The sequence below is a fragment of the Apium graveolens genome, chromosome 11 (assembly GCF_009905375.1).
Source record: "Apium graveolens cultivar Ventura chromosome 11, ASM990537v1, whole genome shotgun sequence".
Lineage (NCBI taxonomy): Eukaryota > Viridiplantae > Streptophyta > Magnoliopsida > Apiales > Apiaceae > Apium > Apium graveolens.
Genome location: NC_133657.1, coordinates 89,714,220 through 89,728,322, shown reverse-complemented (window position 1 = coordinate 89,728,322; position 14,103 = coordinate 89,714,220). Strand labels below are relative to the sequence as shown.

Genomic DNA, 14,103 nt, shown 5'->3' with positions numbered 1-14,103 from the left:
TTTCTCTCATTTCAAGCTCTTTCTCTCTAATTTTTCTTATCCGCTCCATTTTAAACTATTCCAATGGCATCAAACACAGTTACACCTTTCATCCCAATGAAGGGTACCAATTATCTTGCTTTTACAGATGCAAATCAAGTTCCTGACAGTTTCAAGAGCTTTGTGAAGTTTCTTTCTGAAACTTACTTTGCAGCTGCTCTAACAGCAAATCCAGTACTATACTTGGATGTTCTAGGGGATTTCTGGAACACAACTATGATAAAAACAGTGGTGCATGAAAACCAAGCTATGTCCATGGTGGTTAATTGCTCCATCCAAGGCCAACAGGTTGAATTTTATGAAGATGATGTCAATGTGGATTTGGACATCCCAACTGACAATTTGGTGGAGGTTCCAACACAAGATGAGCTAGCTGAGTTCACGGACTTCATCAACTATAGTGAAAGAATCAACTTGGCTAGCATGAACAAGAAGGACCTAAGGAGGGAATGGCCTTTCTTGTTTGATTCTATTGTGAGGGCATTCACCTGTAGGAAGACAGGATATGATAACATTTCAAGTGTTGTTCAGAAGCTGGTGTTTTTTATGGCTCACAACAGACACCTAAATGCAGGTTATCTAATAATTGAGGAGTTCAGCACCAGGCTCATAATGCCTTTGTCATCAAGAGATAAAGAAATTTTTCTTCCTAGATTTATAATGTCTGTTTTAAATCATAAAATACATGACTTTCATATGCTTAATGGTATAGATAGAACTAAAATAGGCAATTGTAAACAAGTGTCCAAAGTTCTATTTGGATCACTCATTACAAAGAACAAGGTACTGTAAGTCTTAGAATCACTCCATTTATGTTGGAGAGATTCAGGAATTACCCTTAACCAATGTCTGACATGAGGTCTACAGTCACAACTAGTTCAGTAATGGCTCATGTACCTGTGGAAGAACAAATATAGGAACACCAACAGGTGCCTTCCCAACCTGAGACCCTTTCTTCTTTACCCATAGAAGCTAGGAAACCAACCACTTCATCCTCTCAAAAGGGTGAAATGAGTAAAAAGAAGAGAAAGCAGGCACCTTTGACTGTGATGAATGACAATGGTGAGGATCAAATAGAACTAGAGTCAACCTTGGTCAAGAAACCAAAGAAGGCTAAGCAAACTAAGTTAACCACTCAAGCTACCTCTGCATCCTCTCAAAAGGATGTAGTTGTAAAACAGGGAATTAAACAGACTCTAGAGGTATCCTCTCAACAGGGTGTGTCTATTGAACAAAGCATCCACCCTAATGCACTTTGTAAAGAGTCTGCACCAACACTTGAGCAAATTCAAGTGTATGAAAGAAGAAATAAGGATGGCACACACATTGAGAGCACATCATTTCAAGCTCCCTCATCTATTCAGGAGGAGTTGCCAAAACTCAATTCTAAAATCACAAATCTCATTTCTAAAATTTCTTCTTCTTTTAATTAAACACTTGAATCTATATCTCAAGTGTTTCCAATTTTAAGTGACATAGTTCATGAGACTATGCTAACCACCCAGGACCCAAATTTAGTTGGTGAGAGGCTACACTCTGGGGTAGACCTTGATGGCACCAACACAATCACAGGGGTTTCATCAGTTTTTACTGAAGACCATGTGGTGGTTTCAAATGCACCTTTATGTGTAAATCAACCTTCACAGGTTGTAAGATTTGAGAGTAGTACTCCTGTGGGGGATCTATCTAAATTCTCTCTAATTTAATTGGAGGTTCCTATTGCAAGAATAACTACCCTCAAAACCCTAACTGAAATTGCACTCATAATGGAAGCTAGAAGTTCAATTGCCAATGATCCTACTTTGGGGGAGGCAAGTACATCACATTCAAGTGACAATGCTTTGAAAGAAGTACAAGGGTTTGAGGCCTTGGTACATGACAGTAACCTGGTCAAATCCCCTCCAATTCCAGCGGAGATTCCCACTACAAGTGGAGAACAACACTCTATCAAAACCACAGTTCAACCTGTGAGTCAAACTGTGGCATCTGTCACAGGTGGTTCTATTGATTCTCTATCATCCACCTCAAACCCAACAGATGAACCATCCACCTCTAACCCTTCTCAACCATAACCTCATTTGATCTCACAATGGCTACCGGAGGCAGAAGCTCAACCAACAACTATCAATGATCTTTTAGCTGATCAGTTTTCTGAGCTTGCTCAAATTTCACAACAGCTTCTCACCTTTGACATGTCTAACCAAGATTACCAAGCTATCATGCTTTCCTATCAGACAGAAATTCAAGAACATCATATCAAAATTGTAAATAAAGCTGAACAAGATGGAAATTATGATGTTTGGCTGGACAAAGACTTGAGTTTAGAGATGGATGCAGTGTTTAGCAAGGTTCAGGGAGGAGTACTTGACCATTTTTGGGAGTAATACCAAATCTCTAACTCCATAAAAAGTCTATGATGCAGTCACTGAGGTCTACAAATCTCAACTTAAAGTTTTTCATCTCTTTGGTAAAGCTCTAAAACTGCAATAGACTACTCATCAAGATAAAACAAGGAAATTGGTTAAGGATAAGTCGGATGAAATAATTCCTTCTCAATTGGACATCAAGCAAAAAAATTCTAAATTTACAGATCAAATGGCCAAGTTTGATTTATCATCTATGGACAAGAGCATCAAGAATCTAAGGGAATCATTTATATCTCTGCATGAAGTTGTCCAAAAGTAAATCACAAGTAATAATGATATCAGGGTCAAACTGGATCAACTCCATCAGGCTAGATTTGAACCTTCAGCTATGGTAGCATGTCAGCAGGATGATATCAAGACCCTGGTGGACTCCCATAAGCATCTACAAATGCAAAATCCAGTGTCATTGGGAGCCATCATGGGTGCACTTAACATTCCTTTGCCTGTACTTCCAGAAGCTATTAGGCTGAAATCCCTACACCTCTCATCTTGCCTGCTAACAAGACTAAGGGGGAGATAGAGGCTAGGTTATCAAGATCATCTGCCCAAACTTCTCAACAAGCATATGTTCAAGCTACTCAAAAAGAAAAATTCAAAGAATTTGATGTTGAAATGGAGAGACTTATAATAACAGCTGAGGGACCTAGTCTGAGCAAGGAAATTGAAGATTTTCTAAAGGCTCTCAGGGCTTCTCTTAACAAAAACTTCATCACCTACAAGAGGGCTTTGAACAAGACCATAAATTTTATAAGGGTGATTTTGGTAACCAAGGATAACTTAAAGAAAGAAGAATTGTGATCAATATCAATGACTCAGGTGTGGATAGGTGTATGCAGGTGTCCCTAAACTTTATCAGATCAAGAAGGGCATCTGAATTGGATATATTCATTGACAAAGTCAACAGAGTAATCAATAAACACACTCTCTTGCTTAAGGAATTGCAAAAATCTCAAGAAGCTGCTTTTCCAGAAGCATATCTCTAGTCAAGTAAGGGAGTGGCATACATCTGTCCATCCACCAAACAACTCAAGAACTTTCATGTTCCTAGACACTGTGTCATGGCACACAAAAAGCTCATAATGTCTTTGGAATATGAGTTGAAGACTAAGAAGAACAAGACTTTTGAAGATGAAGAGATGATTAAAATTTTGGGGAGATATCTGAGAGACCCTGAAGCCAAGTTGCCCAAAACTCAATTCAATGAAAAAGATGATTTGGATGATGATGAGTAGAAGAAAGATGATCAGAAACCTTTTGGCTCAAATCCAAGTCAATTTTTTAAGGCAACTGGCAGCAAAGGAGAAGACAAGAAGAGGGATGTTAAGAAGAAGGGAAATGATGAAAAGAATGGAGATGAGAGAAGAAAGAAGAAGAAGGAAGATGGTTCAGGAACCAAGAAGAATGCCCACCAATCCAAATTCAACAATCTCAGACCCCTAAACCTAAACACTCAAAATTTTAACCAATTTCAACCTCTAAGCCCAAGTTTTTGTACAAACCAACTACAAACGCCCTACTCAAAATACCATCACATCCCGCCAATCCACCCTGAAGAAAATAAAAAATCTACCCTTATTCAAGCCACCAATCAAGACTCACTACAAATCTGTTAGAAGAAAACCAAAGAAACTGCAAGTTACTGAGAGGGCTATCTGGAACTGTTTTAATCAAAATGATTTTCTGCCATTAAACTAGTACTTTATAGATGATGACTACTTTCAATAATTAGCTGAAAAATAGTCAAAGTCTGGGTTGTATCTTATACAGAAGTCAGACTATATTTCCCGGATGGTACCTTCACTCTACTTGGCAGTAACTTAATGAACAAACTTTCAACCACATAATTTAAAAGAGTGATTATCTTGATGAAGGATAAGGACACAATTACAAGGATTGGAAGGCTGTGTTGTGTGTATGGGTGATAGAAAGGGATGAAATAAATGCAAAAGTAATGGCTGGAAAGTAAGAAAAAGATAGAAATTATGCAAAAGAAATTGCCATGTTTGAGCAAAGGTCAAATGAGCTCAAGGCAAAGGGGATGAGTAGAATTTCAAAGGATGGACATTTTCTGAATATCAAGATTGGCAGCTACTCAAGATTCAGAGTTAATTACCTCAATGGATACAAACTAGATGATTGGCTCAAACTGGTGGAAGCCTTGAGAGAGACTCAAATTATTGAAGAGCTCAATGTACTTACAAATCTGAAAGATCTCATCGAGAAGGAATCGGGATATGAGGATTTCACCTAGTTTTTATTCTATTGAACCAATGTAATTGATCATTATATAAATGTTAAAATTATCAAATATGTCAATCTTTGTACACTTTGTTGTTTCATTGTAACTTGGGGTTAGTCTTGTTACCATGCATGAATTTGTGATAAGAAATTTCTCACAAATTTGGGGAGATTGTTGTGCAAGATATGCCTGCATCATAACAAGACTAAGTCCAATCGATAGCCCTAAAAATTAGTTGTATGATAATCCAAATTTGTATTTTGTATTGTATTACTTGAGTCTGTAAAAATGTAAAAGATCAGACTGGAGTATTTTCTGTGAATAGTCTCAAGCCTAAGAATAAACTCTGGAAGAAGATCAACAAGATCATGCCTCAGAGAAATTATGAAGAAGCTTGGAGTTGAATAAATATGTTTTAAGAAAAATGCTCTAAGTCAAGTTATCTACAAGTCATAGATCAAGTCATATAGAGAAGTCATTCGGGAACTCCAGAATGACTTATCGAGAAGTCCAAATTGGCTTATAGAGAATTCAGAGATATCGACAAGTCAAATGAAGATATGAAGATTAGAGATATCGACAAGTCAATTTTCTCATTAGAGATCTCAGAGATATTTACAAGTCAAAATGTATATAGAGATCTCTGAGACATCAACAAGTCATTTTACATATAGAGAACTCAAAGATATCAACAAGTCAAATGAAGATATGAAGATTGGAGATATCGACAAGTCAATTTTCTTAGTAGAGATCACAGAGATATCGATAAGTCAAAATACTTATATAGATCTCAGAGATATCGACAAGTCATTTCAACATGCAGAAATTTGGAGACCTCGACAAGACAAGTTCACTAATAGAGAACTCAGAGACCTCGACAAGTCAAAGACACTTATAGAGAACTAAGAGATCTCGATAATCCATTATACTTATCAAGATGTCAGTTCTCTATACAACAAATTGGAGATCTCGATATGAACCTCATGTATAGACTGCAGATAAGTTAAATATTCAAGATTATTAATCAACAAATGATCTAATCATTTAGATTGAAAAGTCTACAAAAGCAGCTTGAAGAGTGCAAGATCAAAGGTCAAGATTAACTGACAAAGAAAAGTCATGATTTGTAAAGATTCATTAAAGGGGGAAGACCGAGTACAACAGGCTAGAATCGGTCCGAAGGAGGAGATGAGGTGAACGAACTTGAGGGATAGGCTCCCGAAATATGTTCTAGGGCTTGAACACTCCGAAAAACGTCCAAGAACTACAACATACCCGCATGCCATTTCGAAATCCCGACAAGTCCTTTTTTGAAAAAGAAAAAAACAAGGAGAGAGTGAAGAGTGTCTGGGGGAGGGTCCAGAAGACTGTTCTAGGACTTGAATGTGCCTAAGTTTTTTCAAGCCCAGAAACAGTCTCGCTCACCCTCTTTAAGCCCCTCTGGACAAGAAAGAAAAGAAAAATAAAACAAAACAAAAGGAAAAATGAGCAAAGGGACTAGGGACAACATGGGAAGTCCTCCTAAATATAACACACCCAGCAACGCAGTGGCGGGAAAACCCGTAAAGTTTAACATTGTTAGGGCGAAAACACGCGCTAATATTCACGCAAGTATAAACGTTCGCAAGTAGTATAAGATATAAATCAGATTCGTTCCCACAGAGACTGGTTTAGGTTAAGTTCAATTTATGTACCTATGCAACAATGTATGGTTATCGCTCAATGCTAAGACAAATAACAAATTGGGTTTTTATTAAACTAAGAGATTATACTAAATAACATTAACTAAGAGAATTGAGGTTGAATTACTATATATGATAAACATGGGATCCTAACTTCATTACTACTTCATTCAATAGCCTTATTGTTTTTAACCTTAGCATGTGATGGTGAGGACACTAATCAGATAACACGAAACTGATAAATGCCAACTTTCATTGCACGAGTACCATTCTACCAGACATCCACAAAAGAGATAAAAGCTGAATAGGCACCAATTATATTGAGACCCTATACGTCTATAGAATTTGACAACATAACGGTTTAAGAACAAGTTATCTATCTTGATTACATAGGGCAAGTAAAACGGTTAGAGTTACCTACGAATCATGCATACACATACATGAACCTATGCTAGCATGGCAAGTTCTAAACCTCTATATTCACTGTCGCTTCAATAGAGATTAACACGCTATCTTATATGCTAGCTACTCACATAAGACGAATAAGCACAACCATACTAGGATATCAATCAATCACCACACACCAAGATATCGAAACAATTAACTATTGAAATCTATAAGTAAATCTGCTAGAATCCCATGACAACGATTAGCCCATAATCGAACTCATCGTCACCATGGGTTCCAATGAAAGCATGGTATAAAACAAGGTCTTAATAAACTAAATAATAATCAAAGTACGAATAAACGAGATCTAGGTTCAACAAGAACGAAAATGAGCATCCAAAGTTACAACTAATTCAAAGAATCACAAGTTGGAAACAAGATCTTCTTTTTCGGAGTTGTTCTGTGCTTCTAGGTCTTCTCCTTGGTATCCCAATCTTCCCGGATGATGAATACCCTTTTTTTAAGTATATATACGCCCCTAGTGGACCTGGACCCTTAAAATCGTCAAATTCTACTCAAAAAAGGCTTTTTCAGCGAAATCAGCGACCAGCCGCGCCCTGAGCGGCCGCTCAGCTCTCCTGAGCGGGCGCTCAGCTCTGCTGAGCGGGCGCTCAGCTACTGACTGGAAAAAATATTCTGATGAATCTTGTTTTGACCATAACTTGAGTTCTACTCGTCAGAATTAGGCGATTCAACTGCCCACGTGAAGCTATTGAGATTCTCTACAACTTGACAATGGCCTTGGCTTCCAATTCTGATCACTTTTCATCATATTTCCTTTAAAAGCTCTTTTCTTCATTTATCTGATACCTGAAATGCAATAACACAAAAACACATCAAAATACCAACAACTTGAGTCCAAAACACCAATTTAAGCTTGTAATAAAGCATTCCAAGTGGATATAAAATCCACTTATCACACCCTCAAACTTGAATCGATGCTTGTCCTCAAGCATAAACAGACTCAAAACTACAAAACAAACCTAATGCATGAATGCAACTACGTGAATGCAACTAAATGACAATGCAATCGATCCCCTCAGAATAACCATAACCAAATGAATAAGCCAATGCCTCTAAGAATGCAATAACTTGAAACAGAGTTCGAATAAATCCCACAAACCAAATCACAAACCAGAAACGTGCGTGTGTGGATGCTTAACAGATATACTCTCGATACTAGATCAATAACCATAACTTATCTATCATCGAAACAATCAAAGTTTATAAACAGAATAGACAATAAACGCATTATGACTCACAACACCTCCTTTCTACTAGAGTTATACAAGGATTCACACTATTTTTGAACACATAGCAAAGATGCTTATTTGATCGTGCAATGAATGAGGTCCCAAAAGACTTATACAATAATACCCATGTAGCGAGCGTTAGGTTAGCGGATCCCAGACTATAAAAGCCTTAGGTCACTAGGCACAAAGTCCCCTAGAACTTAATAACTCGAGTATTAAAAGCTCACTCTTGATCAATTGTGCATAAACATATACTTTTTTTCTTTCTTTTTTTTCTCTTTTTTCTTTTTTTTTCCTTTTTTTTCAACAATTTCTGAATGAGTGCGTTTCGCTCCATCTCATTCAACCCTAGACTACTCATAAAAATATGAGCCGGCTACTAGCCATTTGACGCCTAGCCTTACAACAACTAGCAATGAAATCCAAGTTTTTCTCCAGATAAAAAAAATCAGTGTTTTTACGTCATTACGAGAATATCACAAATTCTAAATATAACCAAGTGATTAAATCTCAACAACAAACAAGTATGATCATGATCTAGATCAAAAGCAACCCTATAAGACTTTGTGAAAATATTTATTTCTGGCATACAAATCAATTCATTAAGACTTAAACATCCCTCTATTCCTCCTCACCACACTCAAATCAACATCAACTTATCAAATATCATAGTTCATCTTAAGGGATCATGCTAAATATGCATGCAAATGCAACTATATGAAATTACATAAAAACAAACAAATATGTCCTAAATGAACAATCATGCAAAAATATGAATGAACTACAACTAAACATGCAACATAAATCTATATGAATCTATATGGACACACACTACTAATCCTTACATTATCACCCCCAAAATTAAACTTTTCAATGTCCTCATTGAAGGTAATAATAAGGATTTCAGGCATACCTAGTCGTCAGAAAGATCACCCTCTTCGGGTGGAGGATCAGGTGGCCAATCAACCTCGCCACTAGTGTCTCGGAAAATAGTACCGAAAGCGTGTGTCAAATCTTCAGCAAAATGACGGTGAATGTCGTGCATGGCCTCCATACGCCTAATTACTCGCCTGTACTGCTCATCACCAACACCAGTCCTATCAAATACCTGCTACACATGAGAAGAACCCTCTATAGGCACTGGAGGATCCGTTCGGCTACCCTCTACATCATCAAAGATATATCCCAACCCCTTGTCAAGGGGTGCACCTAAGAATGAATAACTCAAGTGATTTGGTAGTGGGTTGAGCTCAAGTGTAGGAGCATCTTCAATAGACGACTCGAGACGATCCTGAGAAATTTTCAGCTCTGCTAACCCAAGAGAATCGAATGGCACATCCAACTTCCTCTTCCACAGAGGTGCATTCAAAACCTGAATTTGCTCTACTTTAAAGCACTCCTCTTTAGCTGTGGGTAATTTAATTTCCTTGAACACATTGAAAGTGACCTTCTGATCATGAACCTTCATCGTAAGCTCTCCTTTTTGCACATCGATCATAGTTCGGCCTGTAGCCAAGAATGGTCTTCCCAAGATAATGGGAATCTTCTTATCTTCCTCGAAATTAAGAATTACAAAGTCAGCAGGGAAGAAGAGTTTATCCACCTTGACCAAGACATCCTCCACTATACCTCGTGGATAAGCGATGGAACGGTCAGCTAGTTGCAATGACATGTATGTTGGTTTCGGCTCAGGCAGACCAAGCTTCTTGAAGATAGATAAGGGCATCAGATTGATGCTAGCTCCTAAATCACATAAACACTTGTCGAACGACAAGTTTCCGATGGTGCAAGGAATAGTGAAGCTTCCAGGATCTTTAAGCTTCGGAGGCAACTTCTGTTGCAGCACAGCACTGCATTCCTCCGTTAGAGCAACGGTCTCTAAGTCATCGAGCTTCACTTTCCGAGAGAGAATACCTTTTATAAACCTCGCATAGCTAGGCATCTGTTCAAGAGCTTCAGCGAAAGGTATGTTGATATGAAGTTTCTTGAACACCTCCAGAAACTTCTCAAACTGCTTATCCAGCTTTTTCTTCTGCAGCCTTTTAGGAAAAGTAGGTGGAGGATAAATCTGTTTCTCCCCTGTATTACCCTCAGGAGGAGTGTGTTCCACAGTAGTCTTCCTTGGTTCCACCTCTACTTCCTTTTGCATATCTTCTTCAGCCAAAACTTCAGATTCTGGAACTTGAGATTTTTCAGGCTCTTCGTCTTGCTGAACTTGGGGGCTTGCGACCTTTCCAGACCTTAAGGTGATGGCGTTCACCTGTTCTTCAACTTCCCTCTTGCCTAGATTTGTTTCTGTATCACTAGGAAGCGTTCCTGGTGGTTGATTCAATAAGACATTAGCAATTTTCCCTATTTGGTTCTCCAGATTCTGGATAGAAACAGCCTGGCTTTGGCATATAAGAGCCTGGTTTTTGCACATAAGCCTCAACTCCTCCAATTCAGATTTTTCATTCGAAGATAGACCTGCATCATTAGTTTGTTGTTGAAGTTGGAGTTGTTGTCTTGGTGTAAATTGTTGCTGAAAACCAGGAGGGTTAAATAGCTTATTTGCAAACTGCTGGAATGGCTGTTGCATCGCATTCTGATTGTTGCTCAAGCTGAAGTTAGGATGATTCCAGTTGTCAGGATGATAAGTGTCTGGAACTGGTTGCTGCAATCTCTGAAAGTTGCTCACAAACTGAGCTGAGTCGCTAGATATAGCGCATTGTTCTGTCGCATGCGGACCTGCACACAGCTCACAAACACTAATTATCTGCTTAACACCATAGTTAGCCAGAGAATCGATCTTCGTAGACAACGCCTTTAGTTGAGCAGTGATAGCCGTAGCTGTATCCACTTCAAGAACTCCTGCTACCTTGCCCTGTGGATATCTCTGGGTTGGATACTGATATTCATTAGCAGCCATCAGTTCAATTAGATCATAAGCTTCATTATAGCTCTTTGCCCATAATGCTCCGCCTGATGCTGCATCGAGCATGGGTCTGGACTGTGCTCCCAACCCATTGTAAAAACAAGTGATGATCATCCAATCAGGAATTCCATGATGAGGACACTTCCTAAGCATCTCCTTGTAGCGCTCCCAAGCTTCACTTAGCGATTCTCCCGTTTGCTGCGCAAATTGAGTAATAGCATTCCTGAGTGCAGCTGTCATCGCCATAGGGAAGAATTTAGTAAGAAACTTCTGAGCAAGATCTTCCCAAGTAGTAATCGAACCAGCTGGTAGAGAGTGTAACCAGCTCTTAGCCTTGTCCTTCAGAGAGAATGGGAACAGTCTCAGCTTCACAGCATCTTCAGAAACACCGTTGAACTTGAAGGTGTCGCATATTTCAATGAAATCCCTAATATGTGTATTGGGATCTTCCGTTGAAGAACCCCCAAACTGGACTGAAGTCTGTACCCATTGAATTATTCCAGGCTTGATCTCAAAGGTATTAGTTGTGATAGCTGGCCGGACAATGCTAGATTGAATGTCATTGATCTTGGGTTGAGAAAAATCCATCAAGGCTTTCGTTCGTGCTGCTGGATCTCCCATTGTAATGAGTACCTGAAACACAAACAAATAAACCGTGAAAGTAAAAGAATCCGAGTCAGTGAACTTTAACGACCACTGATGACAAGCACATAAACTAAAAATTAACACCGAGTCCCCGGCAGCGGCGCCAAAAACTTGTTAAGGCGAAAACACGCGCTAATATTCACGCAAGTATACGCGTTCGCAAGTAGTATAAGATATAAATCAGATTCGTTCCCACAGAGATTGGTTTAGGTTAAGTTCAATTTATGTACCTATGCAACAATGTATGGTTATCGCTCAATGCTAAGACAAATAACAAATTGGGTTTTTATTAAACTAAGAGATTATACTAAATAACATTAACTAAGAGAATTGAGGTTGAATTACTATATATGATAAACATGGGATCCTAACTTCATTACTACTTCATTCAATAGCCTTATTGTTTTTAACCTTAGCATGTGATGGTGAGGACACTAATCAGATAACACGAAACTGATAAATGCCAACTTTCGTTGCACGAGTACCATTCTACCAGACATCCATAAAAGAGATAGAAGCTGAATAGGCACCAATTATATTGAGACCCTATACGTCTATAGAATTTGACAACATAACGGTTTAAGAACAAGTTATCTATCTTGATTACATAGGGCAAGTAAAACGGTTAGAGTTACCTACGAATCATGCATACACATACATGAACCTATGCTAGCATGGCAAGTTCTAAACCTCTATATTCACTGTCACTTCAATAGAGATTAACACGCTATCTTATATGCTAGCTACTCACATAAGACGAATAAGCACAACCATACTAGGATATCAATCAATCACCACACACCAAGATATCGAAACAATTAACTATTGAAATTCATAAGTAAATCCGCTAGAATCCCATGACAACGATTAGCCCATAATCGAACTCATCGTCACCATGGGTTCCAATGAAAGCATGGTATAAAACAAGGTCTTAATAAACTAAATAATAATCAAAGTACGAATAAACGAGATCTAGGTTCAACAAGAATGAAAACGAGCATCCAAAGTTACAACTAATTCAAAGAATCACAAGTTGAAAATAAGATCTTCTTTTTCGGAGTTGTTCTGTGCTTCTAGGTCTTCTCCTTGGTATCCCAATCTTCCCGGATGATGAAAACCCTTTTTTTAAGTATATATACGCCCCTAGTGGACCTGGACCCTTAAAATCGTCAAATTCTATTCAAAAAAAGCTTTTTCAGCGAAATCAGCGACCAACCGCGCCCTGAGCGGCTGCTCAGCTCTCCTGAGCGGGCGCTCAGCTCTCCTGAGCGGGCGCTCAGCTCTCTGAGCGGGCGCTCAGCTACTGACTGGAAAAAATATTCTGATGAATCTTGTTTTGACCATAACTTGAGTTCAACTCGTCAGAATTAGGCGATTCAACTGCCCACGCGAAGCTATTGAGATTCTCTACAACTTGACAATGGCCTTGGCTTCCAATTCTGATCACTTTTCATCATATTTCCTTTAAAAGCTCTTTTCTTCATTTATTTGATACCTGAAATGCAATAACACAAAAACACATCAAAATACCAACAACTTGAGTCCAAAACACCAATTTAAGCTTGTAATAAAGCATTCCAAGTGGATATAAAATCCACTTATCAAACATGCATCCAAAAAATCTAAAGACGAAACTGAAAGATAAAATATTCACTTACTTGTGTTCAAAGTACTGGAAGCCGGGAATGGTGTTTGTGGAAACTTAGATTTGGAATGGCCCTTGATGATTGGATTTCTTTTGCTCTGAGAATATGGAGGTTGAGAGGATTTAAGAAGTGAAACGAAAATGGAAGAGAGTTATATATATTGTTCCAAGGGTATGCATGAAACGTTGCATTTGAAACCAACAAAACGATAGGGATTAAAGACATTTGGAAATCAACGGTAGGATGACAGTTGCAATCTCGAGGTAGACAACTGTCGTCATTAAGATAGTCGTCTTTTCCCAAGCGGCTCTTGTGTTGTCCAAAGATCTTTGCGAATCCCGAAGACTAGGGTCCATGCGAATGAAAAGATTGGGTTTCAGCCAGGCTTTCTCAGGCCGAAGCATAAGGACATGTTGGAAGCCCATCTCACTAAGCCCATTCGGTCAGTCTGGGTCGAGAGGGATTAAAATGTCTATGGGTTGATGTCTGTGAAAACCATGAAGCTGAAGATGGACCGGCCCAATATGGGCGACGATGTGGTCTGTTGAGCCATAGCGTCCACTTCCCCCCTTCTCGGCGGAACCGACCGCGGACTACGGGACCTGAACGTTAACAATCAGGTTATATACACAAAAGAGAGGATGAATATACACATACAAATTACAACACTATCTCGTATTCCGAATTATTCATAGTTAAAATTTATTAACTTATTCTCACATCGAAGGCGATTTGGGGATAATACCTGATGTGGATCTCTCCACAAAGAAAGAAAAGAAAAAGAAGAAAAGGGATAAGAGAAGAAGAGGATA

General features: G+C 38.6%; 1 non-coding gene across 1 annotated transcript; it reads left to right on the top strand.

Annotated features, from left to right (window-relative positions):
• The first annotated feature begins 11,124 nt into the window (after nucleotides 1–11,124).
• LOC141699169 (small nucleolar RNA R71) lies at nucleotides 11,125–11,231 on the top strand. Its single transcript, XR_012565651.1, has one exon. It is a non-coding gene; the product is annotated as a small nucleolar RNA R71 (small nucleolar RNA).
• The last annotated feature ends 2,872 nt before the right edge of the window (nucleotides 11,232–14,103 follow it).